Source organism: Sus scrofa, chromosome 13 (genome assembly GCF_054392235.1).
Source record: "Sus scrofa isolate SSC_HxYL_T2T_F1_AM1 chromosome 13, Sscrofa_HxYL_maternal_Yorkshire_Landrace_v2.0, whole genome shotgun sequence".
In the NCBI taxonomy this organism is placed as follows: Eukaryota; Metazoa; Chordata; class Mammalia; order Artiodactyla; family Suidae; genus Sus; species Sus scrofa.
Window position 1 is genome coordinate 157700439 of NC_139395.1, and position 20688 is coordinate 157721126.

The following is a 20688-nucleotide window of genomic DNA, read 5'->3' on the forward strand; positions in this document are numbered from 1 at the left end:
AGAGGAAAAAAAAAAAAAAAAAACCCTCTCCCAAGTGTTAGACCTCAGTGTTTAGAAAAGTAGTAGTATTAGTATTCTGAACAAAAACAAAACAAAAAGTCACCTGTGCATGAATGGGCAAGACTTTGGTTTGAGGTAGCAGAGCCCCAGGGCCCTGCCTGCTCTGCATCACTGGCCCCAGCCAGGATCAGATGGGCCTAAGAAGTGGGGTCTGATCTGTCCACCTGACAGATTTACTGTTTACTCAGAAAAATCTCTATGCTTGTTAAGATTATCATCCATTTTTCATTACGCATCTGATCCTTCTACATCATGGATTTAGAAAACAAATATGCATTTCTCGTTTCCATATGTGTAAAAAAGCCCCCAGCTTGGAAGCCCTCAGATATACACTCTACATGAGAAATGAATCAGGCATCCTAGATGTTGTTAGTCTGAGTCCATAAATGATGAGTTTGTAAACTCCAAGCTCCATGCTAAAAACCTATTTAAATATCACCACTGGCTGATAGAAGTTTGACAGGTCAAAGAAAAAAATAAGCCCTCTTTATACATTTTGTTTTTAAAGTCAGAAACATGATAAAGCATTAGAGTCAAGGCTCCTTCAACATTTTAAAGAGCTTTCCTAAAGAAGGTCTTTTATGAAGGTGCATTAGCATATACCAATTAAGATTCTCCATATACTATGCAATCGTTAAGGGAAAAAGAAAAAAATAAAGGCAAGCATTTATAGACAGCCTAAAGGCTAATTAAATACACATCTTCATCTGGGCGTTAGCAGACAGCAATACGTTTAGCAAGGCTCCTTTGCGCATTGCTCTCTGTTGGGAAGTGTTTTTGTCTTTTGGTACCATCAAATCTTGGATAAGTCAACTGTCACCTAAAGCAGTTCATTAGAATACAGTTTGCCTCCACTTATGGATAGTCAATGTCTTTCTAACTGATGTGTTCGGGAGATATTTTTCACTATCCTGCAGATTCTCTAGTAAGTCAATAACGTGATGCTTTAATGACTAAACACCATCACCCACCCCAAGCCAGAAATAAAGGTGAGGAAAGCCAGTCTTTAGTGTATCCAAGTCTTTGTGTTTTATGGGTGAGGAAACTGAGGATGTGTGGGAGAATTTAGGAAGCCTACCCTCACTGCTCAGTACAGATGGAGTCAGGGTGTGTGATCTCCTGCCTCAGCCCTAATACCACATGCTCTTGCAGACTAGCTCTGATTATTTGCATGGCTGAATCCCTTGCCAATCAGAACCTTTGAGTTTACATGATTCTGTCATTGGTATCCTACTCGATACCACCTCCCCAAAAGAAGCCTGAGGAAAATGAATGTAAATCTATTCAATAAAAACTCTTTCTTCACTAATATGCTGATTAAGAGACAGCTCTTTGAAAGAGAAGATTGGTATACAAAGATAACAGACATATAGTCCCAGATGCTTCCCAGAAGGCAGAATTTGATGCACTATGATTGTTGAGCTTTATTCTCTCCAGGATGTCATCCCTTCCACATTGTATAAGCCTTTTCATTAATGTAGCCACAAAAACAAAGCTCTGCTCCTTTATCCCAGATGGGTTTAGGCTTTCCATATAAGACTTGTTAATGGTACCACTGATACTCATTTTGATTATATTTTCAGGTTAACTATAAGTACATTGATAATATCTACAGTACAAGGTAGGGGTGCTTTGCATTAAGAACACTTCCTATATGGAAAAAAAAAAAAAGCTGCGAGAAAGAAACAAAGAATGTGTAGGTCATCAATAAGGAAACTGACTTAACAGTCCACCTGCTGAATTTGCTTCTCTTTCCCTTTTCTCCAACTGAAGAATTAGAAACAAGGCTGTGCTTTGGCTGAGATTATACAAACAGTACAAATAAATAAAGCATGATTAATGAACCAGAACATTCTTTAAGAATCTTCATTCTTTTTTCAAAGCTCAGTTTGGCCATTTCTTTTTCTTCCAGGCGCTGTTACTGACCTCCATGGGGTAAACAAGTTCCTCCTCCTTTGCTTTCTCACAGTATCCTAGGCTTATCTCTTTGCACTCAGCATATGATATGGACATCTGGTATCAATGCCTCTCTCTCCTACAGTAAACGCTCAGATTTTTTGATGACAGCAAACAAGTTACAGTCATCTGTACACCCACAGCGCCTAGTTCAATGCCTGCAATGAAACTGATTCTTAGGAAAAGTTGTTGAATTAGACGGAACCATTTTAAACAGCCAACTCTTACCGTGTATTTATTTATGTGAGTTGATATATCCAAAAAATATTTACTCATAACTTTCAGGAATATATTATGTAAAGTGAAGTACAGCATTAATGCCTAAGAGAGGCTAAAACTTAGCAAGCTTGAGGTGCAAGATATTAATTCATTTTGTGCAAAATAAGCACTTTGAATACTATGGCTTTACTTTCAACAGTTTTATAGGGAATAACATATTGACTGAGCATCAATGCTAAGCCTCCCTAAAGTGAGGAAGATGATAAATGATAACTGAACCATACTAAAATGACCTGAAGGTTGACAAGAGTTATGAAAAATCATTTACTTTCCAGTTTTTCTTTTCCAGAATACCTACCATCTGGTACCAAGAACAGCATGTCATGAGGACTAGTTAATTAAGGGTGCAACTACTGAGATAGTGTCTACCATTAACCAGGGAAATATTCTAAGATCTGATTTTCTCCTACATGGTCATTAATGGTCCCTCCCCTCTTTAGGGGAGCAGGCTTTCCCCCTGTAAGGGCACCAGCATATTTCAGAGAAGAGAGGACTCCATCTCCACTTCTCTTCACGTCCTTTATTTTCTATGAAAGTCCATCAGAGTCATCTGACAGACCCACCCTTTATGCTGACAGACCCCCTTTCCCTCAAGTCACTGCTATGTAGATGGGCAGAAGTTAACTCCTGACACCTCCTCAACATCAGGTGTGTGTAAATATGCCTGGACTTGTTTCAGGAAGGGCCATTCACATCAGTTATCTTTTTATATTTATATTAAATAAAACATACATTTTATACAGATCAGAGCCTACCCAGCATGAATTGTGTCCTATCATCAGTAAAAATATCTGAGAATTCTGAGATACAGCGAAAGTAGCTCTTTTACACTTCATTGAACCAAAGACAAGAAAGTGCTTCATTAAGATAGAATCAGAAGTTTCACGAGGAGTGGCTCCATTTCATTATTTGATTCTTCCTTTTGATAGCGCCTTACGTGCTATTGAGGACGCGGCTTATTCAAAATAAATACTTGCTTATTGATTAACTATCAGGTTGGTTATTACAAACAGAAAACCACCACCCACAGTTCTCATTTACTTATTCATCTTAATTTCAAAATTTGCTTCTGGGACATGTGCATGCTCTTGCTCCCTTCTATTCTTAGGTGGCCTTAACCTGCCTGCCGTACTGTGATCACACACTCTGCATGAAACCACACAGACTCTGAATGTGACAGCTCCAAGGGCTGAGATGAAGCCTGGGGAAATGGATGAAGGCATGGATTTGCCAGTCAGAGAGCTTTGAAAACTCTGATTTCGCTATGAATTGTGATGTCTCTGGTGAGGCGTTCTCTAGAATTCCTCTCTTTAGTATTTCAGAAACTGGAATCTACAGGAAACAATGGATGGACAGGAACTGGGAGCTCAGGGTTTTATCTTTGCCTTTGCTTTCACATTATCATCACAACTCAGTTACGGACCTTGAATGTTCCACTTGGTGATTTGGAGGAAAAAAACATGTATTTTAAGTCCTTAATTCCATATATACAATAAAGCTAAAACCATATGATTAATATGGCTTCAGGACACCCTGCAGCTCAAGCTACCTACTGTAACTACCTACTGTCAAGAAGCTGAAAAAAACAGTATCATTAGTTCTCTAGCACCTGAAACACAAGACCCCAATTTGCAAAATATCAGATAGTCTATGACACTGAAAACTCATGGCTTAGTAAATATTTCCTCAACCCCAGGTCAACACTTAAAATAATGAAACAGACTCTGTCATTAATGCCTATTCCCCATTTTCGATCTAATTAGGCGTCAAAATGGAATATTATTTTATCTTGATTCTTCCTCCACAATCACGCAGCAAAATTACTCTTTCTGAGTAATGACTTCACATGTTAATGGTTTCAGGTATTAACCTATTAATTGATATTTGAGTAACACCTTTAGGGAAACTCTTCATCCTTAAACCCAGGGACAACTCTAACCTCCAAAATGTCAGTCTAGTGGGGCATCCTTTGGGATCTGAGAAGATGCAGACTCTTAATTTACTCCTCAGCTGAAAATAATAACAGTCAAGCATTAGCACCATGTCCTTTTCTCCCTGACCCTGTGACTTCCGCAGTTCTCAGCCTGACTCTACTAGAAGGAAAGTAAATAAATCAAGGAATGACAGCATTTGGGAACAATGATATCATTAAAAAATATTTGCTGATTTGATTTAAACATACACGTTGCAGGAAGGGAAAAAAATAGTGTTTGTTCTTTCACAATGACTTACTGCTGATACCTCCACTTGGCTGAGCCTTAGTCTAAATTTGCTGTAAATCATTCCATGATAGAAATATTTTCTTTCCCTTCCCCATCCATTCACACCTGGTTGTGAAATACTTCCCAGTTGCATGTCCATTCATCTTCACCCCAGCAGGGGGCTAGGTTTGTTCGACTTTGCCAAAGGCTCCAGGACAAAACCAGCCATGTTCATGAAGGCTTACAGATGGCAAGGGACCTTGTACGAAAGGAGATGTACTCTCGCAGCAGTTACTAGAGGATGCCCAGTGAAACACAGTCTCTGAAGAGATAAGGAAAACAACTATTTGAGGGGCGTTGGGGGAGTTGGTTTTTTTGGCCTCTCCTACAGCATGCAGAAATTCCCAGGCCAGGGACCAAACCCCTGCCACAACAGTGAGCCCAACCACAGCAATGGAAATGCTGAATCTTTAACTAGTAGGCCACCAGTAGACTTCCACTTTGGCAGGGAAGTCCAAAAGGACCATTTTGGAATGAAATCTGCAGCATATTAAAAGCATAGCCTACCCCACTGTTTCACCCTGCCCGCTACCCCATTCTGTCTCCTTATTACTTCCTTCCAAGGCCTTTTCTTTCCCTGCTTTGTTCCCCATTCCCTTACTTTTCCACATTCCCAGAACAGCTCTACTCTTTCTGGGTCTTTCTTCATCTGTCCTTCACAGATGACCTCCTTGCTCTTCACACACGCGCACGCACACACACACTTCTGGGGCAGTCATACGCAAAGTCTTATTTTCCTTGCTACAGTAGACTCAGAAACTGTTAGCAAAAGGAGATCCTGGGTATTGCTTATTGGCTTGTTTTTTTTTTGTTTGTTTTTTTTGTCTTTTTGCCTTTTCTACTTGCGGCATATGGAGGTTCCCAGGCCAGGGGTCTAATCAGAGCTGTAGCCACCAGCCTACACCAGATCCACAGCAACGCCAGATCGAGTGTCTGTGACCTACACCACTGCTCACAGCAACGCCAGATCCCTAACCCACTGAGGGAGGCCAGGGATCGAACCCTCAACCTCATGGTTCCTAGTCAGATTCGTTAACCACTGAACCATAACGGGAACTCCACTTATTTGCCAGTTAAGGCCCAGCTCAAATGACTCTTTGCCAAATTAAATGGCCCCTGCTCCGTACTTTCAGAGGTCTAGTCTGTCCTTCTGGTGTGGGACTTGAACTGTAGTCACAAACATGTTGACTCTTTCCCCTTTAGACTCTTATCTTCTACAAGGTAGGGCCTTGACCTTTGAACATGGAATGCAGAGCATGAGGCCAAATATGTGGTAGTGGCTCAAGATATATTTCTCCTGTTGCCCTGACCTTCCTAGGTCACACCATTAAATAGTGATCACCCAGCATTTGGCTTTCATTCTTTCCATAACCCCAAACGAAGGGTTTTAAACAATCAGGGGAACTTAAGAGTCTGCTGGGACGGCAGGGACCAGGTCAGACTTCTTTCTTCTCTGCACGTGTGAAATAGAAAACATTAGTGGGGCTGAAATGCTTTAGAAAGGACAGGTGGGCAGAGACAGATAAAATAGGAAATACCACATACTGCAAAATTCCAAATGACAGAGGATATATTTTTTGTTTGTTTGTTTTTTAAATAACAAAAACAAAACCTCTGATCACTGCCATCTACCTTATGGTCCATTCACTGTGCCCACCTCTGCTGTCTCTGACTAGAAGTGCATTCTGTCAAATGGGCATTTCTGGGCCAGCTCAGTTTTTCCCAGAATATAAAGGTCTCTATGGCATCCATTATAGGGAATTTATCCTCACTTATTATCAGGGTAACAGGAGGGAAAAAACAAAACCCATTGACTACTTTCATCTGAAGGACAGAGAAAATGTACATTGAAAGACGAATTATATTCTGGACCTTATTTCATTACCACCTCCTACCAATTATGCGGTGGGGAAAAGGCCGATGTTTCACAGAGTTTTATAGATTTCTGAGTTAGAAGGCACCTCAGAAATCATCCAACACAATTCCCTCATTTTATAAATGAGGAAACTGAGGTTAGGAGAGGTTAAATGACATGTGTAAGAGGGCAGGAAATGGCAGAGCGGGGCCGGAATCCAATTTTCCTAACGGCAGCCCTCGCCCTCCTCACCTCCGTGCCTCCTGGAGGAGCACATAGCTCAGTGTCACTCCCCCTTCACAGCGCTTTCCTTTGCCCCTCAGTGTGTTCTCACCATTCAGGGACTGACAGCCCCGTGATTCGCTCCCTTCATCTTTCAAAATTCATTTTTGGGAAAATGACTGGAACCATATTTTAATATAACCATTAAGCCTTACTATTAGGGCATTTTAAAGCAAGACTTATAAAGGTTTGAACATTGTAAAGAAAGAAAGAAAAGGAATCCTCCATAATGTCAGAATCCAGCTTGCCTCAGCTGACAGGACATCTTTTAAAAAATTAAAGCAATATTTGTACCAAGTTAGAAACTTAGAAAACACAAAATGGTAAAGTCTAACATGTAAGGTTTCTCTTTCCCATAGTCACTCTTCCCAGTGGAAGTTGCTATTAACAGATTTTATCTACACTCTCAGTAAAATCGAAAATGCTCAATACATAAACCAATAGAACAGGTGAATGGATGACAAACAGACAGAAAGACAGACAGACAAGTAGCAGATAGATAAAAAATTTTGACAAGAGAGTTCAGCCTATACAAGTATGTTTTCCATTTAATAATATAACAGATTTTTCTAAATTATCACATATATCTTTCTCATTTTTTAAATAGCTGCATATTGTTCAACTCTGGATGACCAATAATTTATTTGTCACCCCTAAGATTTTTCCAGACTTTGCTCTTACAGGTAGAATAATTGTGTTTGAATGTATACATCTGTACACGCACACGCGTGTGCACGCACACACACACACATACACGCAGTTTTGCAGGCATAACTATAATAGTGGAGTTGTTGGGTTAAAGGAGATGAACACTCAAAATTTTAATATTTTGAAATAGGGTGTTTAAGGGTTAAAGAAGGAAACTTTAAGTAAAATAAAGCAATCTTTCTTGTAGCTTTTTCCCCAATCTTTTTTGAGGGCCTAGGAAATGTGTTGAAGTCTAAGTTACAGGAGAGAATTCCCAGCATTTTGGCCTCTAGAGAAGGATTAAGGTACAGAGTCTGAAGACCCAATCCTACATTGGCAGAAAAAATTAAATAGGATTATAAAGAATCTGGTTCAAAATGGCAGCTTAGGGTTTACACGGAACACTTAGCCAAGAAGCCCCACCACCCATGAGCTATGGAACAAAGAATGGTCCTTCATCTACGTGAATTTTCTCTTCTGCATCCAGGCAGAACTTCGGTGCCCAATGTGTGGACCACTGGCCTCTGTGCAGTGATGAGGGCTGACCAAACAAACTGAGGCTCCCTGTGGGAAAGCGGGTAGCATTTCTTAGTGTCCAAAACAGAGGCTATGGAGTTGTCATCCACTTGCTTTATAAAAGGAAGCAGGCTTTCCTCACTCTTCCTCCTCTCTCACTAGCTTATTAGTTACTCATGTGGCGCCAGCACGCTAAGAGCAGCAGCCAAAATCTGATCAATAATGTATCTGTCTGTTTCTGAATCAAAGGCACCACGGTAAGAAAGGGAAAGTACAGAGTACCTTAAATCACAATGCACACCAGCAGGGGTCAGACAGCTGAGAGGGCCGGAAAAGGTACAAAAGGAGGAGAGAAGCTGAGCAGGGGGCAGGAAGCTGGGGAGAAAGACCCAATTGCTAAAACAATAGAGTTCTTATGGTGAGAAGTTGAAGCTTCAAAGGACAAAGGAAGCTCAGAGCTTTGGGAAATCAGAATACACACAGACACACGTAAGCACACCCCCGCCACCTTCACACACATATGTGCTTCAGAAGTTCAAGGGTCAGATGAAGCAAAAGTAGTCCTGGGAAGGGTTTTGGATAATTCAAACAAAATCTCTGAATCACCTGGGATTTTCCCAACGTCTCTTTAGCCTCCTTTTTCTAGATAATGCATTAGGTTTCTAATGGAATACCAAGGATTCAGAGTTCACACACTGAATCCCATCATTTGAACCTGTAAACTAGGCAGAATGTCTCCTAACCACTACTTTTGAGCCCACACATCTAACCTATTTCTGTCCAAAAAAAAAGTTTGGTTTCGGGCTTTTGGGGTCAGAAAATTACAAATAGCCATATGAAAACTGGGAGGAATCTTACAGGTCAGTTACTCCAAACCCACAGTTCTGTAGATGAGGCAACTAAGGACTCAGCAGTAGCTGCTTTAACTAAGATCACATAATTAGGACAGGATATCAGGCCTCTTTAACTTCTGCCTAGGTCACCTCACCGTTCTGCTGCTCTAACACCAGCTGATGGATTTAGCATTTCTGTTTTTGGCTCATGGAAGAAAATGAACCAACCAACCACTGTTTCATTATTGCTCACAGAAAAGATGCATTTACGTTTTTCTACAGGTGGCTTCACATTCGGTAAGGAAACCAGGAAAGTGAAATCTCTAAGATGATGTGATTGTTCTTATGCCACATGCACTCATTCACACCGTACAGTAATAGAGTCCACCACTCTTTCAGAAAGTAGGCCTTACATAGTGACAGAGGTTTTGTGTGTATGCTTGGAAGGGAGTGGAATTGGAGTATGATGAAGAAAGAAAGAGATGGTTTCTCTAAGGTCACCTGAAATTTTTTTTATTATTATTGTATCATTTTAACCTTGTGGAAAGTAACATAATGTCTTTTCTATCAAAGGAAATCTTAGTTACTCCATTTTGCTCCGGTTTCGCCTTCCTGCGACCCCCACACTTCCCCTTTCCCTCTTCTCCCAGTAACAATTCGTTTCAAGTTAGCTAACCGGGAAGAATGTGCGCTCTGATCTGACCTACAAGAAGGGGGCAGGTAAATCACCTGCATTAGGGATAAATATGGGAGGGTCCTTTGTTCGGTGCACGTACTTTTTGGAGTACCTGCGCCCTTCCACAGAAGTAAAGAGCCTTGTCGAGATCTCCCCGTGTTCATATGTCTCATTTTTTGACACTGACAATCCAAGCCATGTTTCCAACATCCTGAACCTGAGCTATATGAGCTTCTTTTATAGGTAGACTTAACATTTTCATATACAACCAAATATCTGTATTTATGTGGTTTGCTTATCTATAGTCTGTCTCTCATTGGAACATAAGACCGAAAGAGCATAGAGCAAATCTATTATTATTCATGCTAATATTAGTGAAGTTTGCACAAGCTGCTCTAACGAGTTTATTTTGAGCCCTCCTCAAGTCTAAAACTAATTTTCTGGAGTTCCTGTTGTGGCTCAGTGGAAATGAAATCTGACCAGTATCCATGAGGATGCAGGTTCGATCACTGACTTCCCTTAGCGAGTTAAGGATGCAGTATTGCCTTGAGATGTGGTGTAGGTTGCAGACATGGCTTGGATCTGGCATTGCTGTGGCTGTGGTGTAGGCCAGAAGCTACGGCTTCGATTCGACTCCTAGCCTGGGTACCTCCATATGCCACAGGTGTGGCCCTAAAAGACAGAATAAATAAATATATAAAACTAATTCTTGTTGTTCTCCTCTGAATGGTGATTCTGCCTCCTTTGGTATGGTTCCACCACCTGCGGTGTAGTCCCCAAGGTCACTAGAGTCAGTGAAAAGTTCTCATGGAGAGTCACACATGGCAGGGGCAGAAGTAATATTTTCTCTTCTGTTCTGTTGGCTAATACTCAGCCATATACACAGACCTAACTCTAAAGAAGTCTAGAAAATGTGGTCTAGAGGAAATGGGTTCAGGAATCAGTGAGCAGCCTTGACCAATTAATCTCTAATCAGAGCCTAGAATAGCATCTAGCACATAGTAGACACTCAAACAACAGTTGGTGAAGGAACTTTTGAATGAATATAGTCAACTTTGTAACTCTCTCATAATCCTATAGGTTAAGTAATTACACATAAACTACTATTCCAAATAGAAATGAGAATTCACTATGAATCCATTTTTGGAGGGAGTCTTATTTCTCTTCAGGTCATGTGTTTTTCTTTCCTCTCAACCATGATCCTTAACTGAAAATGAATTGATTTCCATGAAACTAAGGCTAATTAGAGCTGTCTGATGCCCCTTTTCTGTTACTCCAAGTTCTCCTAAAAGAGTTGACTGTTTGAGAATGAGGTGATAAAGCATCTCCTCACCACCATGCCCAAAGATGAACTGACAATCTATACCCACAGGATGTAGCTGATCTGCTTTTCACAGGTGCAGTTGAGTATGACTGTTATTTTTTATTTTAAAATACAAGCCAGGAAATATAGTGAGCTTGTCTAAGTCAGACAAGAATCTATCCTAGTGTCTAAAAACCCAGAGCAGGTCATTGGATAAGCTCCTCTGATTTTTAGCCAACATCATTTGTAGCAGTTTCTCTGGTTTTTCCACCTATGCTCTCTGAGTACATGTCAAACCCAATCTTTTCCTTTTTGTCTTCAGCCGTGCCAAGAGAACAGCAAGAATATGTCCCCAGAATAACAACTGTGTAGTACAACAGCTGCCTTGGGCCTGGCCCCCTCCCCCAACACTTTACAAGCTGAAGGATCACAGCTACAGCCTTTGACACACAGCCCTTGGCAAACTTTCCATCATCCACCCACCTTGCTCTTTGCAGAGCCCCTCCTCATCAGCAACAGAAACTCAAGAAAATCACACTTCTCTCTCTCTCTTTCTCCTAGAAGTTTTTTTTATAAACGTCTAGGCAGTGAGAATAAGATAGACACAAACTATTGATTTCAAGTAGTCACAGATTCATAGATGGGCAGGAAACAGAAACTTGAGCAAGTGACTGGATTTCTCTTGGCTTCTGCACTCTCCTCTATACAATGGAGAGTTTTAGCTTTAGACAAAGGATGGGAGATACCTGCTACCCAAGTGTTTGTTTCTCTTCCCCCTTCATTTCACTCCGCACTTTTCACCTCTAGCTCCTTTGACCTCATCCCCAGTGGATGGAAATTTTATCTTCCTCCAATTATCAATATATAACTTTTTATACTTCAATCACTCCATTATGAAATGAGTTCATCTTAATGCAAACTCCTTTTGACCACTTTCTCTTTCTTAAGCTACTAGAACTGTGTGTGCTGTGCAGTAGGGTCAATCTGATGACAGCTTGCTTTTGAGCACTTGAAACATGGCTTTCTAAAGATGTGCTCCAAGTGTCCAGTCTTTTTAAAAACCTCACTTACAAAAAGAATATGAAATAGCTCATGAATATTTTGTGCAGATTATATCTTAAAACGATAGTCCTCCAGAGACATTAGATTACATAATATCTTCTGAAAATTAGTATCACCTGCTTATTTTTACCTTTCTAAACCTAGCTATTAGGATGTTTAAATTCAAGCATATGGCTTGCATTGTACTACTATTAGATGGCAACTATCGGAGAGATATCTCTGGCTCAAATCCACATTCCAGACTTTGAAACAGAATCTCTCCCCTCAGTTCAGCATCCCTCCTTACATTTCTGCCACTTTCGGACAGATGCATTCCTCCTTCTACAACACAGATAGTATTAAGACCCCTTACAAAGCAAAAGGGTAGAAATGGCATTTTCTCTTAAAAAATGTATCTTTTTGTGTATGGAAAAGAAATGTTTCTCTTAAAAATGTGTATATTTTTTGTGTCTATGTAAAAAAAATAGTTAAGTAAACCTGACCAGAATTGCTTAGCTGGAAGAAAGAGATGGATTCTTGGTTCTTCTGACCATCACAAGTCTGATAAATAGGAATTAGCAGAAAAAGGGAAACATGTGGTTTGGGATTCCAATTGCATACTTCAGATCCTCTCTCTGTGAGTTCCCTGGTGGCCCAATGGTTAAGGATCCATCATTGTCACTACTGTGGCTCAGGTCATTGCTATGGCATGTGTTTGATTCCTGGCCTGGGAACCTCTGCGTTCCAAGAATATGGAAAAAAAAGAAAATTCCTCTCTCTGCATTAACTTGAATCTGTAACCATAGATTATTCTCTGGAACTGAGTCAGTTTTCTCAATGATAAATGTGTTTGCTAAAATTAGACTTTGATTATATACAATATCTGACATAAAAAGGGTCTTTAATAAGTGATCCAAATATTATTTCACATGATGTATTGTATTGCTAAATAATTTACCGGGACAACTAGGACCAGGACCATAGGCTGGGGCAGATAATGGGGCTTATAAACCTCACCAACATTTTGTCATACATCTTCTAGACCTTTTGCCCTTCAGCTCCATCATTCCTCCTTCTATTAGCATGTTGTTGGAAGTCTTATTTTCAACAGATGCTTATTAAAAATATCCATGAAACCTTGAGGATAATATCCAGGTATAAAGAACGTTAAAGATATAATTCTAAAGGATGATAAGAGCACTTCAGGCCCTATTTTATTTCAAAAATTATATTTAATCCCAGGAGGCAACTGGTTGCATGGGGTTTTTTTTTTGTTTGTTTTTTTGTTTTGTTTTGTTTTGTTTTGTTTTTGCCATTTTCTTGGGCTGGTCCTGCGGCATATGGAGGTTCCCAGGCTAGGGGTTGAATCAGAGCTCTGGCCACCGGCCTACGCCAGAGCCACAGCAACGTGGGATCTGAGCAATGTCTGCAACCTACACCACAGCTCACAGCAACATCGGATCCTTGACCCACTGAGCAAGGCCAGGGATCGAACCAGAACCTCATGGTTCCTAGTCGGGTTTGTTAACCACTGAGCCACGATGGGAACTCTGGCATGGTCTTTAAAAAAAAAAAGACAAAAATTTCAAGCCAAAAGCACATTGTTCATATTCAGAGAAATGAATAGGTTGAGATTCTCCAAAATTAATATGGTTTTAGCTCAAGAAACACAAAATCACTTCCAAAAAGTAAAAGGAAAGAAATTCTTCATTAATTTTCTGTACTCCGCAGATAGAAAGGTTAGACATATTTTATTCTTCAAAGTACCTTAGGAACCATTTGAGTAGGCTATGGAATCTGAATTTAAATGTAAGATTCAACTTTTCAAAATTTCTATATGTTTTATTATTCTAGTTGACCCTTGCATGAAAAAATAATTCAGCATGATAGGAAAAGCAGGACTCTTTTTTTTTGGCCACACCCATGGCATGTGGAAGTTCTGAGCCAGGGATCAAACCCAAGCTGCTGCAGAGACAACACTAGATCCTTAATCCACCTTACCACCAAGGAACTCCTAAAACAGGACTCTTAAATGGTTCAAATGAGTCAAGTTCCCTCATACCCAGTGTGGTCTAGCTGCAAAACCTGCAAATTTTCCTGCCTCTGAGGTTCTGGATTCATGATTGCTGTTGAGTTTTTGGGCCTAGCTTCCATGAGAGGCTGCAATGGGCTGGTGATTTCAGAGCACAGCAACCCAGCTTCCCTTAGGTCCCTCAATACACCATGTGCGTTCTCACATTCAGGGCATCTCTATAAGGATTAACTGAGGCTAAAGAGGCCCTTGACAAAGATAATGATACTAGAAGGACGATAACATCAAGTTTCTTTTTTGGATCCAATGTGACCTTGCTGAAATTACACTAGAATTGTCACCCCTAGAAGCCAAATCCCTAGATGTGGCACTCATTTTGAATTATTTTTAAAATTACTGCCAAAGCCCTCTATGGGCTACTAACATTATCTTAGTCAAGTAGTAACGTGGAAATAGTCAATAAACTGGTTTTAGGACTACCTGCCTGAACCCTTAATGACCCTTGCAAACAGAAGCTTGTAGAGACCCTTCTTGAAATGTGAACTCCTTTCCTGCCTTTTACCACAAGCTCCTGTGATTCCTCAAGGCCAGATGGAAATTTGACCTATTCATGAAGTTTCTACCCTCCTGCCACACTCTTTATCATCTCTCCCCCATCAGCAACCACAGTACTTTGCACTCACATCTCAGAGCTATAATTATTTTGGTATGTGTTTATTTCTCGAAGTACCAGGGCTTCAAGAGTGAGATTTTCTCACTTGTACCCACAGTTCCTGGAGTGGGGCAGATAGGCTCACGGTGCTTCAATAGGTATATGCTTCTTCTGAAAGCCAAAGCTGATGTGACTGTGTCAGCCAACTGATAAATTGATGCTTTTCTTTTTAATGTATTCACAGAAAAGTATAATAACCTTAAGAAATGTCCAGTTGTCTTTAGTTTTAGTTGCCTTTGCAGAAAGAAAGGTACTTGGTGAGAAAGGAGCACGTTGCCAGGTTAATTGGCTATTTTCTTTCCGTCTGCACTAAGAAGAGCAGCCATTTTCACTTCATTTCAAGGGAACTGAAGAAGATAAGCCATCTTTCAGAGGTCCCTCTTAGAATTATTGGGGAGAAGTGAGAATCTTTTCAGTTGCAGGATAAAGAGGAGAGGCTTTTTATATGAATCATCTCTCCAGCTATTTCTATGTATGGTGATTTATTGATTGTTAGATTTTTCTAGAGCTGTTTTTTGTTGTCTTTAATTCTTTTTTAATTTCAGTGTTTTTCTGGGAATTTTTAAATTTTTCTCATTTTATCCTCTCAAGTGCCTATAGTATAGGGCTCAGTTATCGCCATCCATGTGATGTATTTTCATGGAAATAAGAAGGTACTCTGTAATCCTCTTTTTATTTTCCCAAGTAGCTCATTGATGCTTGAAATTGTAAAACTAGAGATTCATTCTTTTGGCTTAAAACTTGGGATCTTATTAAAAGATAATCTTTTATAAGAGATGTAACATTTTTCCTCCTTAAACCTATATGATCCAATGTGACACTTTAGACTGTTTTATCATATTTATTTTCTGTTACACTTATATGCTTATTTATGTTATGTTCCCTACTCCATTATTAGCTTCTTGAAGTCAAGAGTTGTGTCTTCTTCATTTTCCTAGGTCCTACTTGTCCCAGCTATATCTCTTCCAGTGGATTAAATGTTGGTTGTGAGAAATGATGGGCAAAACTCCACTATAAGATCAGATTAATTATTTAGCCAAAAATCAGAATTCCATAGAGCAGGAGAAACAGCAGCCTAATGTAGCATATCTGCACCCTAATAGGTGACACACAGCTGCAGATGACACTAGCTTCACAAAGTCCTAATGGATTTGAGACCTTGATGCCTTGTTGCATCACAATCCTTTTCTATGGGAGCGTACATCATCACATAGAATGGATGCAAATAATCTGTTTTACTAGGGCTTCCACTGCCAAGGGTGTCTTCAGAATTGGACTTTTCCATTTCATATGCCAGACAGTCATAGACTCACCTGTAGGAGAAAAATAGTGTTGGTGCCCAGGTAACCTAAGCTCTACCTCTGTCTCTGCCTCCAGCTCCACAACCTCTCAGAAAGCCCTTCTCCCTGCACCAGCACAAATTCTTGAACATAATTCCACTGTAATATTTTCACACACACACACACACACACACACACACACACATGAGGAATTATGAAAGAGGAAAGAGAATTAGTCCATAGAGTCAATGTTCTTATCCATATAGAGAAGAAAACAGATGACTCTCAGCAAGTAACATGCTTTTGATCACATAGCTAATAAATGAAAGAACCAGGTTCCTCAAACCCAGTGTGGTCTAGCTGCAAAGCCCTGCAAATTTTCCAACACACCATCTGCTTCATTAGTCATGTGTCTAATAATGGAAGAAATCTCTTCAGTGCTTTTTATATTTTTTAAAATAGGTTGTCTACCTACTTTCCTTTCTACTTTCTATATATATTCAGTCTGACTTTTCCTTTCCAATTTGGTTGGTTGTTGTTGTTTTTTCTTTAATCCTGGCCTTTTGTTTTCTTCTTTTTTACCCCTCCTCCTGCTCATTCATCTCTTTCTTCTTCCTCATTCTTTATCTCTTTTCCACTCTCTCTTTTCCAATTCCATTAATGAAAGCAGATAATAACTTGTGAATTCAAGTGGAACTTCATTTCCGAAACTGCACACTCATGCTGGAACCCATTAAGCTCGATAGCGAGAAATGAGAGAAATCATAATTATCAAGCCACTAAAATACATGAAACATAAAATTTGTCAGGAAAAGTAATTGAAATTATTGGAGCAGTTGGGTCTGGTGCTGAGCAGACCCTCAGTGATAATGGAAAGGTTACGGGTGATGTTTAGCAACGCTGATGAGGTCCAAGGTGACTCTGCAACACCACAGTTAGCACATTTATGCTCACTTTGTATTTTGCTAATCCATCTCTGAAAATCGGGAAAACACCGAAGTTGGGCAACCCCTCACACCCTTTCCACAGCAAAACAGGTACAGAAGTCTTGTTCTTTCTTCACCTCTTTACAGAGTTGTGGTGTTTTTTTTAACTTTTCTCATCCTGTTGTCATCTCTCTCCTTGAGTTTCTCTATCTTCTCATTTCACTTCTTCCTATTATTCTTTCTTCTTTTACTTTACTTTCTCCCTTCATCCTTTTTCATGTATTCTCAGTGCTGCTTTTTTAATTATATCGTGAATTATTTGGGAATTTGATTGGTGGATAAGGTGTGCATTTCACCAATGGTGACTCTATAACCTGAGAATCAGAATTTTTCTTCCTTTGATCAAGGCTTCCTGTCACTGAGATTAAACCACTGTCCAGACCTGCACATACAGATGCTCTTGCAGGCATCATTGGCCAAAAAAATCCATTACTGCTCATGCCCAATGGATTTATCTGAGCAGATACAAATGTGCAGAAAAGAGGAAGAGGATGATTCTCAGACTGCCAACCTTAGAATTGCTAAAGTGTCTCTAGGCATCTCAGTGCCTTAAGCATTTTAAATAGTCAAGGCTGCTTATACACTGTGCTTATGGTATAAGGGCTAAGACACAGAAAATATCCAGGAAGAGGTACCAGTTCATAAGAGATAAACCAATATACTCAGGCCATAAGAGGATGATGTTTTTGACAAAGATACCTGAATCATAATGGAAAATTTTTAAAAGCTGGTGGTAATTATAGGCGGAATAAGTGTGTATTTACCTGACTTTAAGTTATAGTTGCCTCATAATTTTACATCTCTTTCATGTCTCCTTCATGGCAATTTATCTTTGTATCACTTTCTGCCACTTTCAAAAATTGTTCGATTTTCATATCTTGAGAGTTAGGAAACTATAATTACCCCATCCTATAGCCAAAGAAACTGAGTCTCTAAAAGACTAATTGATACAGAAACTGTCATTTGACAGTGAGAAACAGATATATCTCCTATCCTTTTATCCTACCTGCATTCCACAGTGCTTTATGTCCATCTCCACTGTTAGAAAATTCTTGCGTTCGGTCTGAATGGTGTCTTAATTACTTGAAAGAGTTGATTGACATCTTTTGGACAAGTTCTACACTGTAGTCATTATATTTAGTATATGAGTAGCCAAAGCGTAACTCCAGCAGCATCAGTGTGAATAACTTACCAGTGCCTAATCCTTCTAATATTTATGAATTTCAGATCTGAAACCCCCACTAAGCAGTAGCTCAATCTCTGCTTAAATATTTTTACAAATGAGTGACTGCAGAGCTAGCCCACTCCATGTTGGATAGTTAGGATTGGTAACGTTATTTTTTTCTGTTGAGTCAATAGCCAAGACCATTCACCAGGTTTCCAGCCTTTAGGTCACTCAGAGCAAATCATCATAGAGGCAGTTATTGAGCTCACAGAAGTTTGTGCTCAGATGCCTGCAAATGTCTCTTCCTTCTTCTACAGTAACAGCCTAGGCAGGCACCCTGAACTAGTTCAGAGTGTGGGCTCTGGGGTCAACCTTCTGGTGTGAAACCTGGCTTAACCCTGTTCTACCCAAGTCTATGCAGTTTACCTAACTTCTCTGTGCCTCAGGTTTTCCATGTATAAAATGAGGATGGTAATAGTATCACCACATTGGGGTTTGGCCAGGAATAAATGACATGACAAGTACAAAAAAAAAAAAAAAGTTGAAACATGGCATGGCACTTATTAAGCACTAAATAAAGATTGGCTATTATTATGATAATGTTAGGTTAGCTAGACCCTTCTTATAGGCATCTTAGAATCCTCTAGTCAAGGTTAACACACTGGACTTCCCATGTGGCTCACAACAAGGTTAACACTTTGCATTCTTTAGATGGATGCTCCAATTGTTTATGCATCCATCTAAAACTGATGTGGTGGCTGCTAAGGGCCAACTATGTGGCGAAATCTGGAGATGAGACAGTGAACAAGCCATCCCAGATCTAAAGATCACTGTCTGTTTGGAAGACAGATATTTAAAGTTAACTGTAATTCAGAAAAGGGCTATGGTTTTCATATGTATAAAACAGATAAGCATACACATCCTTTCTGGCTGGTGGTGGTGGTGAATTGGGGGGAGACTTAGACTTTCCAGAGGAGAAACCTTGAATCAAGTCTTGGAGGACAAGTTAGAGTTAGCTGGGAAAGGAGAATGGCATTTCAAATAGGAGATAAGCATATGCAGAGACATGGAGGAAGGAGGCGTTTGATGGGCACTGTAAATTGTTTCCTGTGGGTGGAGTGTAAGATGCCTATCACAGGGAGGAGGCTCTGGAGAAGACTGGAGAGCTAGCCAAGCTCTTATGGGCTTTGTTTTAAAGATGGCACGGTTGGCTTTTACCTTGATCTCTTCTTGGCAACCTCATTACACTGGAATAAATTAAATTCTGAAGTCTTCTTTTACATATGCTACTATTAAAGCGTGTTTGTTTGAACAATAAACAAAAGGCAGGGTTTTCCAAGGCCCAGTACACAGACTCAATCAGTAACAATTCCAGGAGGAAACCAGGAGCCATAAAGAGGGAAGACCACCTGAAGGGAAAGTTGGGGCACTTTCAAATTCCTTCATATAGCAAAGTCTTTATATGTGAAGTTCTAGAAAATAATCATATAAAACGAAGTGTTAAAGATTTCCCAATAATAACAATAAAAAAGAAAAAAAAAAGAATGAGAGTGAGAGAGAGAGAGAAGGGGGAGGAAAAAACAGAGAAATTAGAGAGAGAAAGATTTGAAAAAACCTAGTAATTGATGCCTTACATTCTTAGGAAGAAATGATCAACTATAAGAGTATGCACTAAAATTCTTTTATTGTTTTCTGTATTCCTGATGGCTTCCATGACACTCTTGGGATGAGTATTTCCTGGCTGTCAGTTAAGGACAATCTATGATCACTTTTCTAGTATTTTTTCTAGTTTTATGTTAGTCATTGTACTCAGAAAAATGTTTTAACTCTTCGTAAAAAAAGAAATTATATCTGTAACACTAATGGCCAAAAACTAATATGGCTCTGAAAATAAAGACATTTTATGTTATAATGGTTCACAGGAATAAAAACAGACTCGACTGTATAAATCTGTTAGAATCTCTGCAGTGCATATATACAAACACCACATACCACAGAGGAAGAAAAAAGTTCTAAGCTCCAGACATTGAATTGTCATCCATTGTTCCCAAATTGCTAAGACAGTGATACTGTTTCAAACTTGAAATCATCTAATAAAAGTGTCTGCTGAGCTATTGTTCGTAAATAGAAGTTTATCATGGTTATTATACAATCCCTATAGTAAACTTCATTTAGTCTGTGCAATGTGGACACGTCCTGAATAACTGCAACTATAACTAAGGGGCAAAATTAAGTACTCCACAGAATTAGTTATTGCCAGATTATTTATAACAGGGCAATTGCATTTGTGACTGCATAAAGAAATATTTGTATAAATAATTTCTAGTGCATGTATCCAAATGGTCTAAGTACCTCACTACAGAAACTTAGAAAGGACACTTGTAATAAGTAATAAGAAGATAACTTATAAGTTCGTACAGTGGTGTAACTGAAAGGAATCTACAGTTAAAGACAGAGTGACTTTTCTTCCTGTCCCATTTTATGCCACAAGGAAGGTAATGATTTTTTAGTAAAGAGCTGCTGGAAAATGTCTTTGAAATATTTGCTATAATTCTTTACTCAGTAGATGCGGAATCCATGTCCCAATGAGGATTATTCATTTGCTCAAAGTGTCAGTTAATTAATGGCAAAGCTAAGACTCAAGCTCAGTTTTTCAGAGCACTGATCCATGAGTCTTTCACTTCAACATTTCTGGACTTTCTGCTTCTTCCTATGTTTTCTTCCTTTAAGAGACTTTGTGAGAATTAACATTTATCTTCAAGTG